The sequence below is a fragment of the Hyperolius riggenbachi genome, chromosome 2 (genome assembly GCF_040937935.1).
Source record: "Hyperolius riggenbachi isolate aHypRig1 chromosome 2, aHypRig1.pri, whole genome shotgun sequence".
Classification (NCBI taxonomy): domain Eukaryota; kingdom Metazoa; phylum Chordata; class Amphibia; order Anura; family Hyperoliidae; genus Hyperolius; species Hyperolius riggenbachi.
The window spans coordinates 472,932,557-472,955,853 of record NC_090647.1 but is presented as its reverse complement, the minus strand read 5'-3'; the positions used below and the strand labels follow the sequence as shown (position 1 = coordinate 472,955,853).

The 23,297-nt window shown below is 46.4% G+C and overlaps 1 long non-coding RNA gene across 1 annotated transcript in view; it reads left to right on the top strand.

The window, feature by feature from the left end:
* The window catches only part of LOC137547061 (uncharacterized), a 262,643-nt gene that overhangs the window by 100,113 nt on the left and 139,233 nt on the right, over positions 1-23,297 (top strand). The window lies entirely within an intron of this gene.

Below are 23,297 nucleotides of genomic sequence, written 5' to 3'. Positions count from 1 at the left end.
AAAGATTCTTCTCTTGTTCAGTTAGCACGGGGTGGGTTGTGCCAACATATACTAGGTTGGTGGGATGAAGTAGTTCCCTGGGGAGGGTGTCTGTGTGATGTCACTTTTTGCTGTGACTAGGATCTCTGCTGCGCCTTCTGCTTATCACGCAAATCAGTAAAACATCTCAGCAGCCAAGCTGCTACTGATGTGTGTGATGCCGGGGAGGTAGGAGACGCAGTTTAGCGCCAAGTCTAACTGAAGTTTACGCCACACATATAGTGAACCGGAGGTGCGGGTGGGGTCCCAGAGAAGATTGATTTCCAGTGGAAGATTCTTCTCATGTTAGGTTAGCAGTGGGTGGGAAGCCGACATACAGCATGTTGGTGGGATGAAATTATTTCCTGGGGAGGGTGTCTTAATATGGGAGGTTTTTATTTGCTGATAAATCAGCAGTGTAGGGCCATTCACCTATGCTATTGGTGGTGTCTTGATTGAAGCTGAGACTTTGATCTCTACTGCGCAGTCTATTTGTCGCACAAATCCAGAACGGTATCTCCGCTGCCAGAGTGGTACTCTTCTTGGTATGTGTGATTGTCAGGGGAAGTAGAAGGCATCGTGTGGGTACAAGTCAGAGGTTAGGTTGAGACCACATCTATAGCATATTGGTGGGGTGGGAGGGTTCTCTTAGAAGGGTAGATTTTTTTTCCTGGAGTTTGTACTCCTTTCAACTAGTTAGGGCATACCTTTCAACTATTATAGGCTTTTTAAAAGGGAGGGGGGTAGGTTCCTTAGAGAAGATTGTGTTTTCCATTGGAAGATTCTTCTCTTGTTCAGTTAGCACGGGGTGGGTTGTGCCAACATATACTAGGTTGGTGGGATGAAGTAGTTCCCTGGGGAGGGTGTCTGTGTGATGTCACTTTTTGCTGTGACTAGGATCTCTGCTGCGCCTTCTGCTTATCACACAAATCAGTAAAACATCTCAGCAGCCAAGCTGCTACTGATGTGTGTGATGCCGGGGAGGTAGGAGACGCAGTTTAGCGCCAAGTCTAACTGAATTTGACGCCACACATATAGTGAACCGGAGGTGCGGGTGGGGTCCCAGAGAAGATTGATTTCCAGTGGAAGATTCTTCTCATGTTAGGTTAGCACTGGGTGGGAAGCCGACATACAGCATGTTGGTGGGATGAAATTATTTCCTGGGGAGTGTGTCTTAATCTGGGAGGGGTTTTTTTGCTGGTTAATCAGCAGTGTAGGGCCATTCACCTGTGCTATTGGTGGTGTCTTGACTGAAGCTTAGACTTTAATCTCTACTGCGCAGTCTATTTGTCGCACAAATCCAGAACGGTATCTCCGCTGCCAGAGTGATACTCTTCTTGGTATGTGTGATTGTCAGGGGAAGTAGAAGGCATCGTGTGGGTACAAGTCAGAGGTTAGGTTGAGACCACATCTATAGCATATTGGTGGGGTGGGAGGGTTCTCTTAGAAGTTTAGATTTTTTTCCTGGAGTTTGTACTCCTTTCAACTAGTTAGGGCATACCTTTCAACTATTATAGGCTTTTTAAAAGGGTGGGGGGTAGGTTCCTTAGAGAAGATTGTGTTTTCCATTGAAAAGATTCTTCTCTTGTTCAGTTAGCACGGGGTGGGTTGTGCCAACATATACTAGGTTGGTGGGATGAAGTAGTTCCCTGGGGAGGGTGTCTGTGTGATGTCACTTTTTGCTGTGACTAGGATCTCTGCTGCGCCTTCTGCTTATCACGCAAATCAGTAAAACATCTCAGCAGCCAAGCTGCTACTGATGTGTGTGATGCCGGGGAGGTAGGAGACGCAGTTTAGCGCCAAGTCTAACTGAAGTTTACGCCACACATATAGTGAACCGGAGGTGCGGGTGGGGTCCCAGAGAAGATTGATTTCCAGTGGAAGATTCTTCTCATGTTAGGTTAGCAGTGGGTGGGAAGCCGACATACAGCATTTTGGTGGGATGAAATTATTTCCTGGGGAGGGTGTCTTAATCTGGCAGGTTTTTTTTGCTGATAAATCAGCAGTGTAGGGCCATTCACCTATGCTATTGGTGGTGTCTTGATTGAAGCTGAGACTTTGATCTCTACTGCGCAGTCTATTTGTCGCACAAATCAAGAACGGTATCTCCGCTGCCACAGTGGTACTCTTCTTGGTATGCGTGATTGTCAGGGGAAGTAGAAGGCATCGTGTGGGTACAAGTCAGAGGTTAGGTTGAGACCACATCTATAGCATATTGGTGGGGTGGGAGGGTTCTCTTAGAAGGGTAGATTTTTTTTCCTGGAGTTTGTACTCCTTTCAACTAGTTAGGGCATACCTTTCAACTATTATAGGCTTTTTAAAAGGGAGGGGGGTAGGTTCCTTAGAGAAGATTGTGTTTTCCATTGGAAGATTCTTCTCTTGTTCAGTTAGCACGGGGTGGGTTGTGCCAACTTATACTAGGTTGGTGGGATGAAGTAGTTCCCTGGGGAGGGTGTCTGTGTGATGTCACTTTTTGCTGTGACTAGGATCTCTGCTGCGCCTTCTGCTTATCACACAAATCAGTAAAACATCTCAGCAGCCAAGCTGCTACTGATGTGTGTGATGCCGGGGAGGTAGGAGACGCAGTTTAGCGCCAAGTCTAACTGAAGTTGACGCCACACATATAGTGAACTGCAGGTGCGGTTGGGGTCCCAGAGAAGATTGATTTCCAGTGGAAGATTCTTCTCATGTTAGGTTAGCACTGGGTGGGAAGCCGACATACAGCATGTTGGTGGGATGAAATTATTTCCTGGGGAGGGTGTCTTAATCTGGGAGGGTTTTTTTTGCTGATTAATCAGCAGTGTAGGGCCATTCACCTATGCTATTGGTGGTGTCTTGATTGAAGCTGAGACTTTGATCTCTACTGCGCAGTCTATTTGTCGCACAAATCAAGAACGGTATCTCCGCTGCCAGAGTGGTACTCTTCTTGGTATGTTTGATTGTCAGGGGAAGTAGAAGACGTCGTGTGCGTACAAGTCAGAGGTTAGGTTGAGACCACATCTATAGCATATTGGTGGGGTGGGAGGGTTCTCTTAGAAGGGTAGATTTTTTTCCTGGAGTTTGTACTCCTTTCAACTAGTTAGGGCATACCTTTCAACTATTATAGGCTTTTTAAAAGGGTGGGGGGTAGGTTCCTTAGAGAAGATTGTGTTTTCCATTGAAAAGATTCTTCTCTTGTTCACTTAGCACGGGGTGGGTTGTGCCAACATATACTAGGTTGGTGGGATGAAGTAGTTCCCTGGGGAGGGTGTCTGTGTGATGTCACTTTTTGCTATGACTAGGATCTCTGCTGCGCCTTCTGCTTATCACGCAAATCAGTAAAACATCTCAGCAGCCAAGCTGCTACTGATGTGTGTGATGCCGGGGAGGTAGGAGACGCAGTTTAGCGCCAAGTCTAACTGAAGTTGACGCCACACATATAGTGAACCGGAGGTGCGGGTGGGGTCCCAGTGAAGATTGATTTCCAGTGGAAGATTCTTCTCATGTTAGGTTAGCAGTGGGTGGGAAGCCGACATACAGCATGTTGGTGGGATGAAATTATTTCCTGGGGAGGGTGTCTTAGTATGGGAGGGTTTTTTTTGCTGATAAATCAGCAGTGTAGGGCCATTCACCTATGCTATTGGTGGTGTCTTGACTGAAGCTTAGACTTTAATCTCTACTGCGCAGTCTATTTGTCGCACAAATCCAGAACGGTATCTCCGCTGCCAGAGTGATACTCTTCTTGGTATGTGTGATTGTCAGGGGAAGTAGAAGGCATCGTGTGGGTACAAGTCAGAGGTTAGGTTGAGACCACATCTATAGCATATTGGTGGGGTGGGAGGGTTCTCTTAGAAGGGTAGATTTTTTTCCTGGAGTTTGTACTCCTTTCAACTAGTTAGGGCATACCTTTCAACTATTATAGGCTTTTTAAAAGGGTGGGGGGTAGGTTCCTTAGAGAAGATTGTGTTTTCCATTAAAAAGATTCTTCTCTTGTTCACTTAGCACGGGGTGGGTTGTGCCAACATATACTAGGTTGGTGGGATGAAGTAGTTCCCTGGGGAGGGTGTCTGTGTGATGTCACTTTTTGCTGTGACTAGGATCTCTGCTGCGCCTTCTGCTTATCACACAAATCAGTAAAACATCTCAGCAGCCAAGCTGCTACTGATGTGTGTGATGCCGGGGAGGTAGGAGACACAGTTTAGCGCCAAGTCTAACTGAAGTTGACGCCACACATATAGTGAACCGCAAGTGCGGTTGGGGTCCCAGAGAAGATTGATTTCCAGTGGAAGATTCTTCTCATGTTAGGTTAGCACTGGGTGGGAAGCCGACATACAGCATGTTGGTGGGATGAAATTATTTCCTGGGGAGGGTGTCTTAATCTGGGAGGTTTTTTTTTGCTGATTAATCAGCAGTGTAGGGCCATTCACCTATGCTATTGGTGGTGTCTTGACTGAAGCTTAGACTTTAATCTCTACTGCGCAGTCTTTTTGTCGCACAAATCCAGAACGGTATCTCCGCTGCCAGAGTGGTACTCTTCTTGGTATGTGTGATTGTAAGGGGAAGTAGAAGGCATCGTGTGGGTACAAGTCAGAGGTTAGGTTGAGACCACATCTATAGCATATTGGTGGGGTGGGAGGGTTCTCTTAGAAGGGTAGATTTTTTTCCTGGAGTTTGTACTCCTTTCAACTAGTTAGGGCATACCTTTCAACTATTATAGGCTTTTTAAAAGGGTGGGGGGTAGGTTCCTTAGAGAAGATTGTGTTTTCCATTGAAAAGATTCTTCTCTTGTTCAGTTAGCACGGGGTGGGTTGTGCCAACATATACTAGGTTGGTGGGATGAAGTAGTTCCCTGGGGAGGGTGTCTGTGTGATGTCACTTTTTGCTGTGACTAGGATCTCTGCTGCGCCTTCTGCTTATCACGCAAATCAGTAAAACATCTCAGCAGCCAAGCTGCTACTGATGTGTGTGATGCCGGGGAGGTAGGAGACGCAGTTTAGCGCCAAGTCTAACTGAAGTTTACGCCACACATATAGTGAACCGGAGGTGCGGGTGGGGTCCCAGAGAAGATTGATTTCCAGTGGAAGATTCTTCTCATGTTAGGTTAGCAGTGGGTGGGAAGCCGACATACAGCATGTTGGTGGGATGAAATTATTTCCTGGGGAGGGTGTCTTAATCTGGGAGGGTTTTTTTTGCTGGTTAATCAGCAGTGTAGGGCCATTCACCTATGCTATTGGTGGTGTCTTGACTGAAGCTTAGACTTTAATCTCTACTGCGCAGTCTATTTGTCGCACAAATCCAGAACGGTATCTCCACTGCCAGAGTGGTACTCCTCTTGGTATGTGTGATTGTCAGGGGAAGTAGAAGGCATCGTGTGGGTACAAGTCAGAGGTTAGGTTGAGACCACATCTATAGCATATTGGTGGGGTGGGAGGGTTCTCTTAGAAGGGTAGATTTTTTTTCCTGGAGTTTGTACTCCTTTCAACTAGTTAGGGCATACCTTTCAACTATTATAGGCTTTTTAAAAGGGAGAGGGGTAGGTTCCTTAGAGAAGATTGTGTTTTCCTTTGGAAGATTCTTCTCTTGTTCAGTTAGCACGGGGTGGGTTGTGCCAACATATACTAGGTTGGTGGGATGAAGTAGTTCCCTGGGGAGGGTGTCTGTGTGATGTCACTTTTTGCTGTGACTAGGATCTCTGCTGCGCCTTCTGCTTATCACACAAATCAGTAAAACATCTCAGCAGCCAAGCTGCTACTGATGTGTGTGATGCCGGGGAGGTAGGAGACGCAGTTTAGCGCCAAGTCTAACTGAAGTTGACGCCACACATATAGTGAACCGCAGGTGCGGTTGGGGTCCCAGAGAAGATTGATTTCCAGTGGAAGATTCTTCTCATGTTAGGTTAGCACTGGGTGGGAAGCCGACATACAGCATGTTGGTGGGATGAAATTATTTCCTGGGGAGGGTGTCTTAATCTGGGAGGGTTTTTTTTTGCTGATTAATCAGCAGTGTAGGGCCATTCAACTATGCTATTGGTGGTGTCTTGATTGAAGCTGAGACTTTGATCTCTACTGCGCAGTCTATTTGTCGCACAAATCAAGAACGGTATCTCCGCTGCCAGAGTGGTACTCTTCTTGGTATGTTTGATTGTCAGGGGAAGTAGAAGACGTCGTGTGGGTACAAGTCAGAGGTTAGGTTGAGACCACATCTATAGCATATTGGTGGGGTGGGAGGGTTCTCTTAGAAGGGTAGATTTTTTTCCTGGAGTTTGTACTCCTTTCAACTAGTTAGGGCATACCTTTCAACTATTATAGGCTTTTTAAAAGGGTGGGGGGTAGGTTCCTTAGAGAAGATTGTGTTTTCCATTGAAAAGATTCTTCTCTTGTTCAGTTAGCACGGGGTGGGTTGTGCCAACATATACTAGGTTGGTGGGATGAAGTAGTTCCCTGGGGAGGGTGTCTGTGTGATGTCACTTTTTGCTATGACTAGGATCTCTGCTGCGCCTTCTGCTTATCACGCAAAATAGGAAAATATCTCAGCAGCCAAGCTGCTACTGATGTGTGTGATGCCGGGGAGGTAGGAGACGCAGTTTAGCGCCAAGTCTAACTGAAGTTGACGCCACACATATAGTGAACCGGAGGTGCGGGTGGGGTCCCAGAGAAGATTGATTTCCAGTGGAAGATTCTTCTCATGTTAGGTTAGCACTGGGTGGGAAGCCGACATACAGCATGTTGGTGGGATGAAATTATTTCCTGGGGAGGGTGTCTTAATCTGGGAGGGTTTTTTTTGCTGGTTAATCAGCAGTGTAGGGCCATTCACCTATGCTATTGGTGGTGTCTTGACTGAAGCTTAGACTTTAATCTCTACTGCGCAGTCTATTTGTCGCACAAATCCAGAACGGTATCTCCGCTGCCAGAGTGGTACTCTTCTTGGTATGTGTGATTGTCAGGGGAAGTAGAAGGCATCGTGTGGGTACAAGTCAGAGGTTAGGTTGAGACCACATCTATAGCATATTGGTGGGGTGGGAGGGTTCTCTTAGAAGGGTAGATTTTTTTTCCTGGAGTTTGTACTCCTTTCAACTAGTTAGGGCATACCTTTCAACTATTATAGGCTTTTTAAAAGGGTGTGGGGTAGGTTCCTTAGAGAAGATTGTGTTTTCCATTGAAAAGATTCTTCTCTTGTTCAGTTAGCACGGGGTGGGTTGTGCCAACATATACTAGGTTGGTGGGATGAAGTAGTTCCCTGGGGAGGGTGTCTGTGTGATGTCACTTTTTGCTGTGACTAGGATCTCTGCTGCGCCTTCTGCTTATCACACAAATCAGTAAAACATCTCAGCAGCCAAGCTGCTACTGATGTGTGTGATGCCGGGGAGGTAGGAGACACAGTTTAGCGCCAAGTCTAACTGAAGTTGACGCCACACATATAGTGAACCGCAAGTGCGGTTGGGGTCCCAGAGAAGATTGACTTCCAGTGGAAGATTCTTCTCATGTTAGGTTAGCACTGGGTGGGAAGCCGACATACAGCATGTTGGTGGGATGAAATTATTTCCTGGGGAGGGTGTCTTAATCTGGGAGTTTTTTTTTTGCTGATTAATCAGCAGTGTAGGGCCATTCACCTATGCTATTGGTGGTGTCTTGACTGAAGCTTAGACTTTAATCTCTACTGCGCAGTCTTTTTGTCGCACAAATCCAGAACGGTATCTCCGCTGCCAGAGTGGTACTCTTCTTGGTATGTGTGATTGTCAGGGGAAGTAGAAGGCATCGTGTGTGTACAAGTCAGAGGTTAGGTTGAGACCACATCTATAGCATATTGGTGGGGTGGGAGGGTTCTCTTAGAAGGGTAGATTTTTTTTCCTGGAGTTTGTACTCCTTTCATCTAGTTAGGGCATACCTTTCAACTATTATAGGCTTTTTAAAAGGGTGGGGGGTAGGTTCCTTAGAGAAGATTGTGTTTTCCATTGAAAAGATTCTTCTCTTGTTCACTTAGCACGGGGTGGGTTGTGCCAATATATACTAGGTTGGTGGGATGAAGTAGTTCCCTGGGGAGGGTGTCTGTGTGATGTCACTTTTTGCTGTGACTAGGATCTCTGCTGCGCCTTCTGCTTATCACGCAAATCAGTAAAACATCTCAGCAGCCAAGCTGCTACTGATGTGTTTGATGCCAGGGAGGTAGGAGACGCAGTTTAGCGCCAAGTCTAACTGAAGTTGACGCCACACATATAGTGAACCGGAGGTGCGGGTGGGGTCCCAGAGAAGATTGATTTCCAGTGGAAGATTCTTCTCATGTTAGGTTAGCAGTGGGTGGTAAGCCGACATACAGCATGTTGGTGGGATGAAATTATTTCCTGGGGAGGGTGTCTTAATCTGGGAGGTTTTTTTTTGCTGATAAATCAGCAGTGTAGGGCCATTCACCTATGCTATTGGTGGTGTCTTGATTGAAGCTGAGACTTTGATCTCTACTGCGCAGTCTATTTGTCGCACAAATCAAGAACGGTATCTCCGCTGCCAGAGTGGTACTCTTCTTGGTATGTTTGATTGTCAGGGGAAGTAGAAGGCGTCGTGTGGGTACAAGTCAGAAGTTAGGTTGAGACCACATCTATAGCATATTGGTGGGGTGGGAGGGTTCTCTTAGAAGGGTAGATTTTTTTTCCTGGAGTTTGTACTCCTTTCAACTAGTTAGGGCATACATTTCAACTATTATAGGCTTTTTAAAAGGGTGGGGGGTAGGTTCCTTAGAGAAGATTGTGTTTTCCATTGGAAGATTCTTCTCTTGTTCAGTTAGCACGGGGTGGGTTGTGCCAACATATACTAGGTTGGTGGGATGAAGTAGTTCCCTGGGGAGGGTGTCTGTGTGATGTCACTTTTTGCTGTGACTAGGATCTCTGCTGCGCCTTCTGCTTATCACACAAATCAGTAAAACATCTCAGCAGCCAAGCTGCTACTGATGTGTGTGATGCCGGGGAGGTAGGAGACACAGTTTAGCGCCAAGTCTAACTGAAGTTGACACCACACATATAGTGAACCGCAAGTGCGGTTGGGGTCCCAGAGAAGATTGATTTCCAGTGGAAGATTCTTCTCATGTTAGGTTAGCACTGGGTGGGAAGCCGACATACAGCATGTTGGTGGGATGAAATTATTTCCTGGGGAGGGTGTCTTAATCTGGGAGGGTTTTTTTTGCTGATTAATCAGCAGTGTAGGGCCATTCACCTATGCTATTGGTGGTGTCTTGACTGAAGCTTAGACTTTGATCTCTACTGCGCAGTCTTTTTGTCGCACAAATCCAGAACGGTATCTCCGCTGCCAGAGTGGTACTCTTCTTGGTATGTGTGATTGTCAGGGGAAGTAGAAGGCATCGTGTGGGTACAAGTCAGAGGTTAGGTTGAGACCACATCTATAGCATATTGGTGGGGTGGGAGGGTTCTCTTAGAAGGGTAGATTTTTTTCCTGGAGTTTGTACTCCTTTCAACTAGTTAGGGCATACCTTTCAACTATTATAGGCTTTTTAAAAGGGTGGGGGGAAGGTTCCTTAGAGAAGATTGTGTTTTCCATTGAAAAGATTCTTCTCTTGTTCAGTTAGCACGGGGTGGGTTGTGCCAACATATACTAGGTTGGTGGGATGAAGTAGTTCCCTGGGGAGGGTGTCTGTGTGATGTCACTTTTTGCTGTGACTAGGATCTCTGCTGCGCCTTCTGCTTATCACGCAAATCAGTAAAACATCTCAGCAGCCAAGCTGCTACTGATGTGTGTGATGCCGGGGAGGTAGGAGACGCAGTTTAGCGCCAAGTCTAACTGAAGTTTACGCCACACGTATAGTAAACCGGAGGTGCGGGTGGGGTCCCAGAGAAGATTGATTTCCAGTGGAAGATTCTTCTCATGTTAGGTTAGCAGTGGGTGGGAAGCCGACATACAGCATGTTGGTGGGATGAAATTATTTCCTGGGGAGGGTGTCTTAATCTGGTAGGGGTTTTTTTGCTGATAAATCAGCAGTGTAGGGCCATTCACCTATGCTATTGGTGGTGTCTTGATTGAAGCTGAGACTTTGATCTCTACTGTGCAGTCTATTTGTCGCACAAATCAAGAACGGTATCTCCGCTGCCAGAGTGGTACTCTTCTTGGTATGTGTGATTGTCAGGGGAAGTAGAAGGCATCGTGTGGGTACAAGTCAGAGGTTAGGTTGAGACCACATCTATAGCATATTGGTGGGGTGGGAGGGTTCTCTTAGAAGGGTAGATTTTTTTTCTTGGAGTTTGTACTCCTTTCAACTAGTTAGGGCATACCTTTCAACTATTATAGCCTTTTTAAAAGGGAGGGGGGTAGGTTCCTTAGAGAAGATTGTGTTTTCCATTGGAAGATTCTTCTCTTGTTCAGTTAGCACGGGGTGGGTTGTGCCAACATATACTAGGTTGGTGGGATGAAGTAGTTCCCTGGGGAGGGTGTCTGTGTGATGTCACTTTTTGCTGTGACTAGGATCTCTGCTGCGCCTTCTGCTTATCACACAAATCAGTAAAACATCTCAGCAGCCAAGCTGCTACTGATGTGTGTGATGCCGGGGAGGTAGGAGACGCAGTTTAGCGCCAAGTCTAACTGAAGTTGACGCCACACATATAGTGAACCGCAGGTGCGGTTGGGGTCCCAGAGAAGATTGATTTCCAGTGGAAGATTCTTCTCATGTTAGGTTAGCACTGGGTGGGAAGCCGACATACAGCATGTTGGTGGGATGAAATTATTTCCTGGGAAGGGTGTCTTAATCTGGTAGGGTTTTTTTTGCTGATAAATCAGCAGTGTAGGGCCATTCAACTATGCTATTGGTGGTGTCTTGATTGAAGCTGAGACTTTGATCTCTACTGCGCAGTCTATTTGTCGCACAAATCAAGAACGGTATCTCCGCTGCCAGAGTGGTACTCTTCTTGGTATGTTTGATTGTCAGGGGAAGTAGAAGACGTCGTGTGGGTACAAGTCAGAGGTTAGGTTGAGACCACATCTATAGCATATTGGTGGGGTGGGAGGGTTCTCTTAGAAGGGTAGATTTTTTTCCTGGAGTTTGTACTCCTTTCAACTAGTTAGGGCATACCTTTCAACTATTATAGGCTTTTTAAAAGGGTGGGGGGTAGGTTCCTTAGAGAAGATTGTGTTTTCCATTGAAAAGATTCTTCTCTTGTTCAGTTAGCACGGGGTGGGTTGTGCCAACATATACTAGGTTGGTGGGATGAAGTAGTTCCCTGGGGAGGGTGTCTGTGTGATGTCACTTTTTGCTGTGACTAGGATCTCTGCTGCGCCTTCTGCTTATCACGCAAATCAGTAAAACATCTCAGCAGCCAAGCTGCTACTGATGTGTGTGATGCCGGGGAGGTAGGAGACGCAGTTTAGCGCCAAGTCTAACTGAAGTTTACGCCACACATATAGTGAACCGGAGGTGCGGGTGGGGTCCCAGAGAAGATTGATTTCCAGTGGAAGATTCTTCTCATGTTAGGTTAGCAGTGGGTGGGAAGCCGACATACAGCATGTTGGTGGGATGAAATTATTTCCTGGGGAGGGTGTCTTAATATGGGAGGTTTTTATTTGCTGATAAATCAGCAGTGTAGGGCCATTCACCTATGCTATTGGTGGTGTCTTGATTGAAGCTGAGACTTTGATCTCTACTGCGCAGTCTATTTGTCGCACAAATCCAGAACGGTATCTCCGCTGCCAGAGTGGTACTCTTCTTGGTATGTGTGATTGTCAGGGGAAGTAGAAGGCATCGTGTGGGTACAAGTCAGAGGTTAGGTTGAGACCACATCTATAGCATATTGGTGGGGTGGGAGGGTTCTCTTAGAAGGGTAGATTTTTTTTCCTGGAGTTTGTACTCCTTTCAACTAGTTAGGGCATACCTTTCAACTATTATAGGCTTTTTAAAAGGGAGGGGGGTAGGTTCCTTAGAGAAGATTGTGTTTTCCATTGGAAGATTCTTCTCTTGTTCAGTTAGCACGGGGTGGGTTGTGCCAACATATACTAGGTTGGTGGGATGAAGTAGTTCCCTGGGGAGGGTGTCTGTGTGATGTCACTTTTTGCTGTGACTAGGATCTCTGCTGCGCCTTCTGCTTATCACACAAATCAGTAAAACATCTCAGCAGCCAAGCTGCTACTGATGTGTGTGATGCCGGGGAGGTAGGAGACGCAGTTTAGCGCCAAGTCTAACTGAATTTGACGCCACACATATAGTGAACCGGAGGTGCGGGTGGGGTCCCAGAGAAGATTGATTTCCAGTGGAAGATTCTTCTCATGTTAGGTTAGCACTGGGTGGGAAGCCGACATACAGCATGTTGGTGGGATGAAATTATTTCCTGGGGAGTGTGTCTTAATCTGGGAGGGGTTTTTTTGCTGGTTAATCAGCAGTGTAGGGCCATTCACCTGTGCTATTGGTGGTGTCTTGACTGAAGCTTAGACTTTAATCTCTACTGCGCAGTCTATTTGTCGCACAAATCCAGAACGGTATCTCCGCTGCCAGAGTGATACTCTTCTTGGTATGTGTGATTGTCAGGGGAAGTAGAAGGCATCGTGTGGGTACAAGTCAGAGGTTAGGTTGAGACCACATCTATAGCATATTGGTGGGGTGGGAGGGTTCTCTTAGAAGGGTAGATTTTTTTCCTGGAGTTTGTACTCCTTTCAACTAGTTAGGGCATACCTTTCAACTATTATAGGCTTTTTAAAAGGGTGGGGGGTAGGTTCCTTAGAGAAGATTGTGTTTTCCATTGAAAAGATTCTTCTCTTGTTCAGTTAGCACGGGGTGGGTTGTGCCAACATATACTAGGTTGGTGGGATGAAGTAGTTCCCTGGGGAGGGTGTCTGTGTGATGTCACTTTTTGCTGTGACTAGGATCTCTGCTGCGCCTTCTGCTTATCACGCAAATCAGTAAAACATCTCAGCAGCCAAGCTGCTACTGATGTGTGTGATGCCGGGGAGGTAGGAGACGCAGTTTAGCGCCAAGTCTAACTGAAGTTTACGCCACACATATAGTGAACCGGAGGTGCGGGTGGGGTCCCAGAGAAGATTGATTTCCAGTGGAAGATTCTTCTCATGTTAGGTTAGCAGTGGGTGGGAAGCCGACATACAGCATTTTGGTGGGATGAAATTATTTCCTGGGGAGGGTGTCTTAATCTGGCAGGTTTTTTTTGCTGATAAATCAGCAGTGTAGGGCCATTCACCTATGCTATTGGTGGTGTCTTGATTGAAGCTGAGACTTTGATCTCTACTGCGCAGTCTATTTGTCGCACAAATCAAGAACGGTATCTCCGCTGCCAGAGTGGTACTCTTCTTGGTATGCGTGATTGTCAGGGGAAGTAGAAGGCATCGTGTGGGTACAAGTCAGAGGTTAGGTTGAGACCACATCTATAGCATATTGGTGGGGTGGGAGGGTTCTCTTAGAAGGGTAGATTTTTTTTCCTGGAGTTTGTACTCCTTTCAACTAGTTAGGGCATACCTTTCAACTATTATAGGCTTTTTAAAAGGGAGGGGGGTAGGTTCCTTAGAGAAGATTGTGTTTTCCATTGGAAGATTCTTCTCTTGTTCAGTTAGCACGGGGTGGGTTGTGCCAACATATACTAGGTTGGTGGGATGAAGTAGTTCCCTGGGGAGGGTGTCTGTGTGATGTCACTTTTTGCTGTGACTAGGATCTCTGCTGCGCCTTCTGCTTATCACACAAATCAGTAAAACATCTCAGCAGCCAAGCTGCTACTGATGTGTGTGATGCCGGGGAGGTAGGAGACGCAGTTTAGCGCCAAGTCTAACTGAAGTTGACGCCACACATATAGTGAACTGCAGGTGCGGTTGGGGTCCCAGAGAAGATTGATTTCCAGTGGAAGATTCTTCTCATGTTAGGTTAGCACTGGGTGGGAAGCCGACATACAGCATGTTGGTGGGATGAAATTATTTCCTGGGGAGGGTGTCTTAATCTGGGAGGGTTTTTTTTGCTGATTAATCAGCAGTGTAGGGCCATTCACCTATGCTATTGGTGGTGTCTTGATTGAAGCTGAGACTTTGATCTCTACTGCGCAGTCTATTTGTCGCACAAATCAAGAACGGTATCTCCGCTGCCAGAGTGGTACTCTTCTTGGTATGTTTGATTGTCAGGGGAAGTAGAAGACGTCGTGTGCGTACAAGTCAGAGGTTAGGTTGAGACCACATCTATAGCATATTGGTGGGGTGGGAGGGTTCTCTTAGAAGGGTAGATTTTTTTCCTGGAGTTTGTACTCCTTTCAACTAGTTAGGGCATACCTTTCAACTATTATAGGCTTTTTAAAAGGGTGGGGGGTAGGTTCCTTAGAGAAGATTGTGTTTTCCATTGAAAAGATTCTTCTCTTGTTCACTTAGCACGGGGTGGGTTGTGCCAACATATACTAGGTTGGTGGGATGAAGTAGTTCCCTGGGGAGGGTGTCTGTGTGATGTCACTTTTTGCTATGACTAGGATCTCTGCTGCGCCTTCTGCTTATCACGCAAATCAGTAAAACATCTCAGCAGCCAAGCTGCTACTGATGTGTGTGATGCCGGGGAGGTAGGAGACGCAGTTTAGCGCCAAGTCTAACTGAAGTTGACGCCACACATATAGTGAACCGGAGGTGCGGGTGGGGTCCCAGTGAAGATTGATTTCCAGTGGAAGATTCTTCTCATGTTAGGTTAGCAGTGGGTGGGAAGCCGACATACAGCATGTTGGTGGGATGAAATTATTTCCTGGGGAGGGTGTCTTAATATGGGAGGGTTTTTTTTGCTGATAAATCAGCAGTGTAGGGCCATTCACCTATGCTATTGGTGGTGTCTTGACTGAAGCTTAGACTTTAATCTCTACTGCGCAGTCTATTTGTCGCACAAATCCAGAACGGTATCTCCGCTGCCAGAGTGATACTCTTCTTGGTATGTGTGATTGTCAGGGGAAGTAGAAGGCATCGTGTGGGTACAAGTCAGAGGTTAGGTTGAGACCACATCTATAGCATATTGGTGGGGTGGGAGGGTTCTCTTAGAAGGGTAGATTTTTTTCCTGGAGTTTGTACTCCTTTCAACTAGTTAGGGCATACCTTTCAACTATTATAGGCTTTTTAAAAGGGTGGGGGGTAGGTTCCTTAGAGAAGATTGTGTTTTCCATTAAAAAGATTCTTCTCTTGTTCACTTAGCACGGGGTGGGTTGTGCCAACATATACTAGGTTGGTGGGATGAAGTAGTTCCCTGGGGAGGGTGTCTGTGTGATGTCACTTTTTGCTGTGACTAGGATCTCTGCTGCGCCTTCTGCTTATCACACAAATCAGTAAAACATCTCAGCAGCCAAGCTGCTACTGATGTGTGTGATGCCGGGGAGGTAGGAGACACAGTTTAGCGCCAAGTCTAACTGAAGTTGACGCCACACATATAGTGAACCGCAAGTGCGGTTGGGGTCCCAGAGAAGATTGATTTCCAGTGGAAGATTCTTCTCATGTTAGGTTAGCACTGGGTGGGAAGCCGACATACAGCATGTTGGTGGGATGAAATTATTTCCTGGGGAGGGTGTCTTAATCTGGGAGGTTTTTTTTTGCTGATTAATCAGCAGTGTAGGGCCATTCACCTATGCTATTGGTGGTGTCTTGACTGAAGCTTAGACTTTAATCTCTACTGCGCAGTCTTTTTGTCGCACAAATCCAGAACGGTATCTCCGCTGCCAGAGTGGTACTCTTCTTGGTATGTGTGATTGTAAGGGGAAGTAGAAGGCATCGTGTGGGTACAAGTCAGAGGTTAGGTTGAGACCACATCTATAGCATATTGGTGGGGTGGGAGGGTTCTCTTAGAAGGGTAGATTTTTTTCCTGGAGTTTGTACTCCTTTCAACTAGTTAGGGCATACCTTTCAACTATTATAGGCTTTTTAAAAGGGTGGGGGGTAGGTTCCTTAGAGAAGTTTGTGTTTTCCATTGAAAAGATTCTTCTCTTGTTCAGTTAGCACGGGGTGGGTTGTGCCAACATATACTAGGTTGGTGGGATGAAGTAGTTCCCTGGGGAGGGTGTCTGTGTGATGTCACTTTTTGCTGTGACTAGGATCTCTGCTGCGCCTTCTGCTTATCACGCAAATCAGTAAAACATCTCAGCAGCCAAGCTGCTACTGATGTGTGTGATGCCGGGGAGGTAGGAGACGCAGTTTAGCGCCAAGTCTAACTGAAGTTTACGCCACACATATAGTGAACCGGAGGTGCGGGTGGGGTCCCAGAGAAGATTGATTTCCAGTGGAAGATTCTTCTCATGTTAGGTTAGCAGTGGGTGGGAAGCCGACATACAGCATGTTGGTGGGATGAAATTATTTCCTGGGGAGGGTGTCTTAATCTGGTAGGGTTTTTTTTGCTGATAAATCAGCAGTGTAGGGCCATTCACCTATGCTATTGGTGGTGTCTTGATTGAAGCTGAGACTTTGATCTCTACTGTGCAGTCTATTTGTCGCACAAATCAAGAACGGTATCTCCGCTGCCAGAGTGGTACTCTTCTTGGTATGTGTGATTGTCAGGGGAAGTAGAAGGCATCGTGTGGGTACAAGTCAGAGGTTAGGTTGAGACCACATCTATAGCATATTGGTGGGGTGAGAGGGTTCTCTTAGAAGGGTAGATTTTTTTTCCTGGAGTTTGTACTCCTTTCAACTAGTTAGGGCATACCTTTCAACTGTTATAGGCTTTTTAAAAGGGAGGGGGGTAGGTTCCTTAGAGAAGATTGTGTTTTCCATTGGAAGATTCTTCTCTTGTTCAGTTAGCACGGGGTGGGTTGTGCCAACATATACTAGGTTGGTGGGATGAAGTAGTTCCCTGGGGAGGGTGTCTGTGTGATGTCACTTTTTGCTGTGACTAGGATCTCTGCTGCGCCTTCTGCTTATCACACAAATCAGTAAAACATCTCAGCAGCCAAGCTGCTACTGATGTGTGTGATGCCGGGGAGGTAGGAGACGCAGTTTAGCGCCAAGTCTAACTGAAGTTGACGCCACACATATAGTGAACCGCAGGTGCGGTTGGGGTCCCAGAGAAGATTGATTTCCAGTGGAAGATTCTTCTCATGTTAGGTTAGCACTGGGTGGGAAGCCGACATACAGCATGTTGGTGGGATGAAATTATTTCCTGGGGAGGGTGTCTTAATCTGGGAGGGTTTTTTTTGCTGATTAATCAGCAGTGTAGGGCCATTCAACTATGCTATTGGTGGTGTCTTGATTGAAGCTGAGACTTTGATCTCTACTGCGCAGTCTATTTGTCGCACAAATCAAGAACGGTATCTCCGCTGCCAGAGTGGTACTCTTCTTGGTATGTTTGATTGTCAGGGGAAGTAGAAGACGTCGTGTGGGTACAAGTCAGAGGTTAGGTTGAGACCACATCTATAGCATATTGGTGGGGTGGGAGGGTTCTCTTAGAAGGGTAGATTTTTTTCCTGGAGTTTGTACTCCTTTCAACTAGTTAGGGCATACCTTTCAACTATTATAGGCTTTTTAAAAGGGTGGGGGGTAGGTTCCTTAGAGAAGATTGTGTTTTCCATTGAAAAGATTCTTCTCTTGTTCAGTTAGCACGGGGTGGGTTGTGCCAACATATACTAGGTTGGTGGGATGAAGTAGTTCCCTGGGGAGGGTGTCTGTGTGATGTCACTTTTTGCTATGACTAGGATCTCTGCTGCGCCTTCTGCTTATCACGCAAATCAGTAAAACATCTCAGCAGCCAAGCTGCTACTGATGTGTGTGATGCCGGGGAGGTAGGAGACGCAGTTTAGCGCCAAGTCTAACTGAAGTTGACGCCACACATATAGTGAACCGGAGGTGCGGGTGGGGTCCCAGAGAAGATTGATTTCCAGTGGAAGATTCTTCTCATGTTAGGTTAGCAGTGGGTGGGAAGCCGACATACAGCATGTTGGTGGGATGAAATTATTTCCTGGGGAGGGTGTCTTAATATGGGAGGTTTTTTTTTGCTGATAAATCAGCAGTGTAGGGCCATTCACCTATGCTATTGGTGGTGTCTTGATTGAAGCTGAGACTTTGATCTCTACTGCGCAGTCTATTTGTCGCACAAATCAAGAACGGTATCTCCGCTGCCAGAGTGGTACTCTTCTTGGTATGTGTGATTGTCAGGGGAAGTAGAAGGCATCGTGTGGGTACAAGTCAGAGGTTAGGTTGAGACCACATCTATAGCATATTGGTGGGGTGGGAGGGTTCTCTTAGAAGGGTAGATTTTTTTTCCTGGAGTTTGTACTCCTTTCAACTAGTTAGGGCATACCTTTCAACTATTATAGGCTTTTTAAAAGGGAGGGGGGTAGGTTCCTTAGAGAAGATTGTGTTTTCCATTGGAAGATTCTTCTCTTGTTCAGTTAGCACGGGGTGGGTTGTGCCAACATATACTAGGTTGGTGGGATGAAGTAGTTCCCTGGGGAGGGTGTCTGTGTGATGTCACTTTTTGCTGTGACTAGGATCTCTGCTGCGCCTTCTGCTTATCACACAAATCAGTAAAACATCTCAGCAGCCAAGCTGCTACTGATGTGTGTGATGCCGGGGAGGTAGGAGACGCAGTTTAGCGCCAAGTCTAACTGAATTTGACGCCACACATATAGTGAACCGTAGGTGTGGGTGGGGTCCCAGAGAAGATTGATTTCCAGTGGAAGATTCTTCTCATGTTAGGTTAGCACTGGGTGGGAAGCCGACATACAGCATGTTGGTGGGATGAAATTATTTCCTGGGGAGTGTGTCTTAATCTGGGAGGGGTTTTTATGCTGGTTAATCAGCAGTGTAGGGCCATTCACCTGTGCTATTGGTGGTGTCTTGACTGAAGCTTAGACTTTAATCTCTACTGCGCAGTCTATTTGTCGCACAAATCCAGAACGGTATCTCCGCTGCCAGAGTGATACTCTTCTTGGTATGTGTGATTGTCAGGGGAAGTAGAAGGCATCGTGTGGGTACAAGTCAGAGGTTAGGTTGAGACCACATCTATAGCATATTGGTGGGGTGGGAGGGTTCTCTTAGAAGGGTAGATTTTTTTCCTGGAGTTTGTACTCCTTTCAACTAGTTAGGGCATACCTTTCAACTATTATAAGCTTTTTAAAAGGGTGGGGGGTAGGTTCCTTAGAGAAGATTGTGTTTTCCATTGAAAAGATTCTTCTCTTGTTCACTTAGCACGGGGTGGGTTGTGCCAACATATACTAGGTTGGTGGGATGAAGTAGTTCCCTGGGGAGGGTGTCTGTGTGATGTCACTTTTTGCTGTGACTAGGATCTCTGCTGCGCCTTCTGCTTATCACGCAAATCAGTAAAACATCTCAGCAGCCAAGCTGCTACTGATGTGTGTGATGCCGGGGAGGTAGGAGACGCAGTTTAGCGCCAAGTCTAACTGAAGTTGACGCCACACATATAGTGAACCGGAGGTGCGGGTGGGGTCCCAGAGAAGATTGATTTCCAGTGGAAGATTCTTCTCATGTTAGGTTAGCAGTGGGTGGGAAGCCGACATACAGCATGTTGGTGGGATGAAATTATTTCCTGGGGAGGGTGTCTTAATCTGGGAGGTTTTTTTTGCTGATTAATCAGCAGTGTAGGGCCATTCACCTATGCTATTGGTGGTGTCTTGACTGAAGCTTAGACTTTAATCTCTACTGCGCAGTCTTTTTGTCGCACAAATCCAGAACGGTATCTCCGCTGCCAGAGTGGTACTCTTCTTGGTATGTGTGATTGTCAGGGGAAGTAGAAGGCATCGTGTGGGTACAAGTCAGAGGTTAGGTTGAGACCACATCTATAGCATATTGGTGGGGTGGGAGGGTTCTCTTAGAAGGGTAGATTTTTTTTCCTGGAGTTTGTACTCCTTTCAACTAGTTAGGGCATACCTTTCAACTATTATAGGCTTTTTAAAAGGGAGGGGGGTAGGTTCCTTAGAGAAGATTGTGTTTTCCATTGGAAGATTCTTCTCTTGTTCAGTTAGCACGGGGTGGGTTGTGCCAACATATACTAGGTTGGTGGGATGAAGTAGTTCCCTGGGGAGGGTGTCTGTGTGATGTCACTTTTTGCTGTGACTAGGATCTCTGCTGCGCCTTCTGCTTATCACACAAATCAGTAAAACATCTCAGCAGCCAAGCTGCTACTGATGTGTGTGATGCCGGGGAGGTAAGAGACGCAGTTTAGCGCCAAGTCTAACTGAAGTTGACGCCACACATATAGTGAACCGCAGGTGCGGTTGGGGTCCCAGAGAAGATTGATTTCCAGTGGAAGATTCTTCTCATGTTAGGTTAGCACTGGGTGGGAAGCCGACATACAGCATGTTGGTGGGATGAAATTATTTCCTGGGGAGGGTGTCTTAATCTGGGAGGGTTTTTTTTGCTGATTAATCAGCAGTGTAGGGCCATTCACCTATGCTATTGGTGGTGTCTTGATTGAAGCTGAGACTTTGATCTCTACTGCGCAGTCTATTTGTCGCACAAATCAAGAACGGTATCTCCGCTGCCAGAGTGGTACTCTTCTTGGTATGTTTGATTGTCAGGGGAAGTAGAAGACGTCGTGTGCGTACAAGTCAGAGGTTAGGTTGAGACCACATCTATAGCATATTGGTGGGGTGGGAGGGTTCTCTTAGAAGGGTAGATTTTTTTTCCTGGAGTTTGTACTCCTTTCAACTAGTTAGGGCATACCTTTCAACTATTATAGGCTTTTTAAAAGGGTGGGGGGTAGGTTCCTTAGAGAAGATTGTGTTTTCCATTGAAAAGATTCTTCTCTTGTTCACTTAGCACGGGGTGGGTTGTGCCAACATATACTAGGTTGGTGGAATGAAGTAGTTCCCTGGGGAGGGTGTCTGTGTGATGTCACTTTTTGCTATGACTAGGATCTCTGCTGCGCCTTCTGCTTATCACGCAAATCAGTAAAACATCTCAGCAGCCAAGCTGCTACTGATGTGTTTGATGCCGGGGAGGTAGGAGACGCAGTTTAGCGCCAAGTCTAACTGAAGTTGACGCCACACATATAGTGAACCGGAGGTGCGGGTGGGGTCCCAGTGAAGATTGATTTCCAGTGGAAGATTCTTCTCATGTTAGGTTAGCAGTGGGTGGGAAGCCGACATACAGCATGTTGGTGGGATGAAATTATTTCCTGGGGAGGGTGTCTTAATATGGGAGGTTTTTTTTTGCTGATAAATCAGCAGTGTAGGGCCATTCACCTATGCTATTGGTGGTGTCTTGACTGAAGCTTAGACTTTAATCTCTACTGCGCAGTCTATTTGTCGCACAAATCCAGAACGGTATCTCCGCTGCCAGAGTGATACTCTTCTTGGTATGTGTGATTGTCAGGGGAAGTAGAAGGCATCGTGTGGGTACAAGTCAGAGGTTAGGTTGAGACCACATCTATAGCATATTGGTGGGGTGGGAGGGTTCTCTTAGAAGGGTAGATTTTTTTCCTGGAGTTTGTACTCCTTTCAACTAGTTAGGGCATACCTTTCAACTATTATAGGCTTTTTAAAAGGGTGGGGGGTAGGTTCCTTAGAGAAGATTGTGTTTTCCATTGAAAAGATTCTTCTCTTGTTCACTTAGCACGGGGTGGGTTGTGCCAACATATACTAGGTTGGTGGGATGAAGTAGTTCCCTGGGGAGGGTGTCTGTGTGATGTCACTTTTTGCTATGACTAGGATCTCTGCTGCGCCTTCTGCTTATCACACAAATCAGTAAAACATCTCAGCAGCCAAGCTGCTACTGATGTGTGTGATGCCGGGGAGGTAGGAGACACAGTTTAGCGCCAAGTCTAACTGAAGTTGACGCCACACATATAGTGAACCGCAAGTGCGGTTGGGGTCCCAGAGAAGATTGATTTCCAGTGGAAGATTCTTCTCATGTTAGGTTAGCAGTGGGTGGGAAGCCGACATACAGCATGTTGGTGGGATGAAATTATTTCCTGGGGAGGGTGTCTTAATCTGGTAGGTTTTTTTTTGCTGATAAATCAGCAGTGTAGGGCCATTCACCTATGCTATTGGTGGTGTCTTGATTGAAGCTGAGACTTTGATCTCTACTGCGCAGTCTATTTGTCGCACAAATCAAGAACGGTATCTCCGCTGCCAGAGTGGTACTCTTCTTGGTATGTGTGATTGTCAGGGGAAGTAGAAGGCATTGTGTGGGTACAAGTCAGAGGTTAGGTTGAGACCACATCTATAGCATATTGGTGGGGTGGGAGGGTTCTCTTAGAAGGGTAGATTTTTTTTCCTGGAGTTTGTACTCCTTTCAACTAGTTAGGGCATACCTTTCAACTATTATAGGCTTTTTAAAAGGGAGGGGGTAGGTTCCTTAGAGAAGATTGTGTTTTCCATTGGAAGATTCTTCTCTTGTTCAGTTAGCACGGGGTGGGTTGTGCCAACATATACTAGGTTGGTGGGATGAAGTAGTTCCCTGGGGAGGGTGTCTGTGTGATGTCACTTTTTGCTGTGACTAGGATCTCTGCTGCGCCTTCTGCTTATCACACAAATCAGTAAAACATCTCAGCAGCCAAGCTGCTACTGATGTGTGTGATGCCGGGGAGGTAGGAGACGCAGTTTAGCGCCAAGTCTAACTGAAGTTGACGCCACACATATAGTGAACCACAGGTGCGGTTGGGGTCCCAGAGAAGATTGATTTCCAGTGGAAGATTCTTCTCATGTTAGGTTAGCACTGGGTGGGAAGCCGACATACAGCATGTTGGTGGGATGAAATTATTTCCTGGGGAGGGTGTCTTAATCTGGGAGGTTTTTTTTTGCTGATTAATCAGCAGTGTAGGGCCATTCACCTATGCTATTGGTGGTGTCTTGATTGAAGCTGAGACTTTGATCTCTACTGCGCAGTCTATTTGTCGCACAAATCAAGAACGGTATCTCCGCTGCCAGAGTGGTACTCTTCTTGGTATGTTTGATTGTCAGGGGAAGTAGAAGACGTCGTGTGGGTACAAGTCAGAGGTTAGGTTGAGACCACATCTATAGCATATTGGTGGGGTGGGAGGGTTCTCTTAGAAGGGTAGATTTTTTTCCTGGAGTTTGTACTCCTTTCAACTAGTTAGGGCATACCTTTCAACTATTATAGGCTTTTTAAAAGGGTGGGGGATAGGTTCCTTAGAGAAGATTGTGTTTTCCATTGAAAAGATTCTTCTCTTGTTCAGTTAGCACGGGGTGGGTTGTGCCAACATATACTAGGTTGGTGGGATGAAGTAGTTCCCTGGGGAGGGTGTCTGTGTGATGTCACTTTTTGCTATGACTAGGATCTCTGCTGCGCCTTCTGCTTATCACGCAAAATAGGAAAATATCTCAGCAGCTAAGCTGCTACTGATGTGTGTGATGCCGGGGAGGTAGGAGACGCAGTTTAGCGCCAAGTCTAACTGAA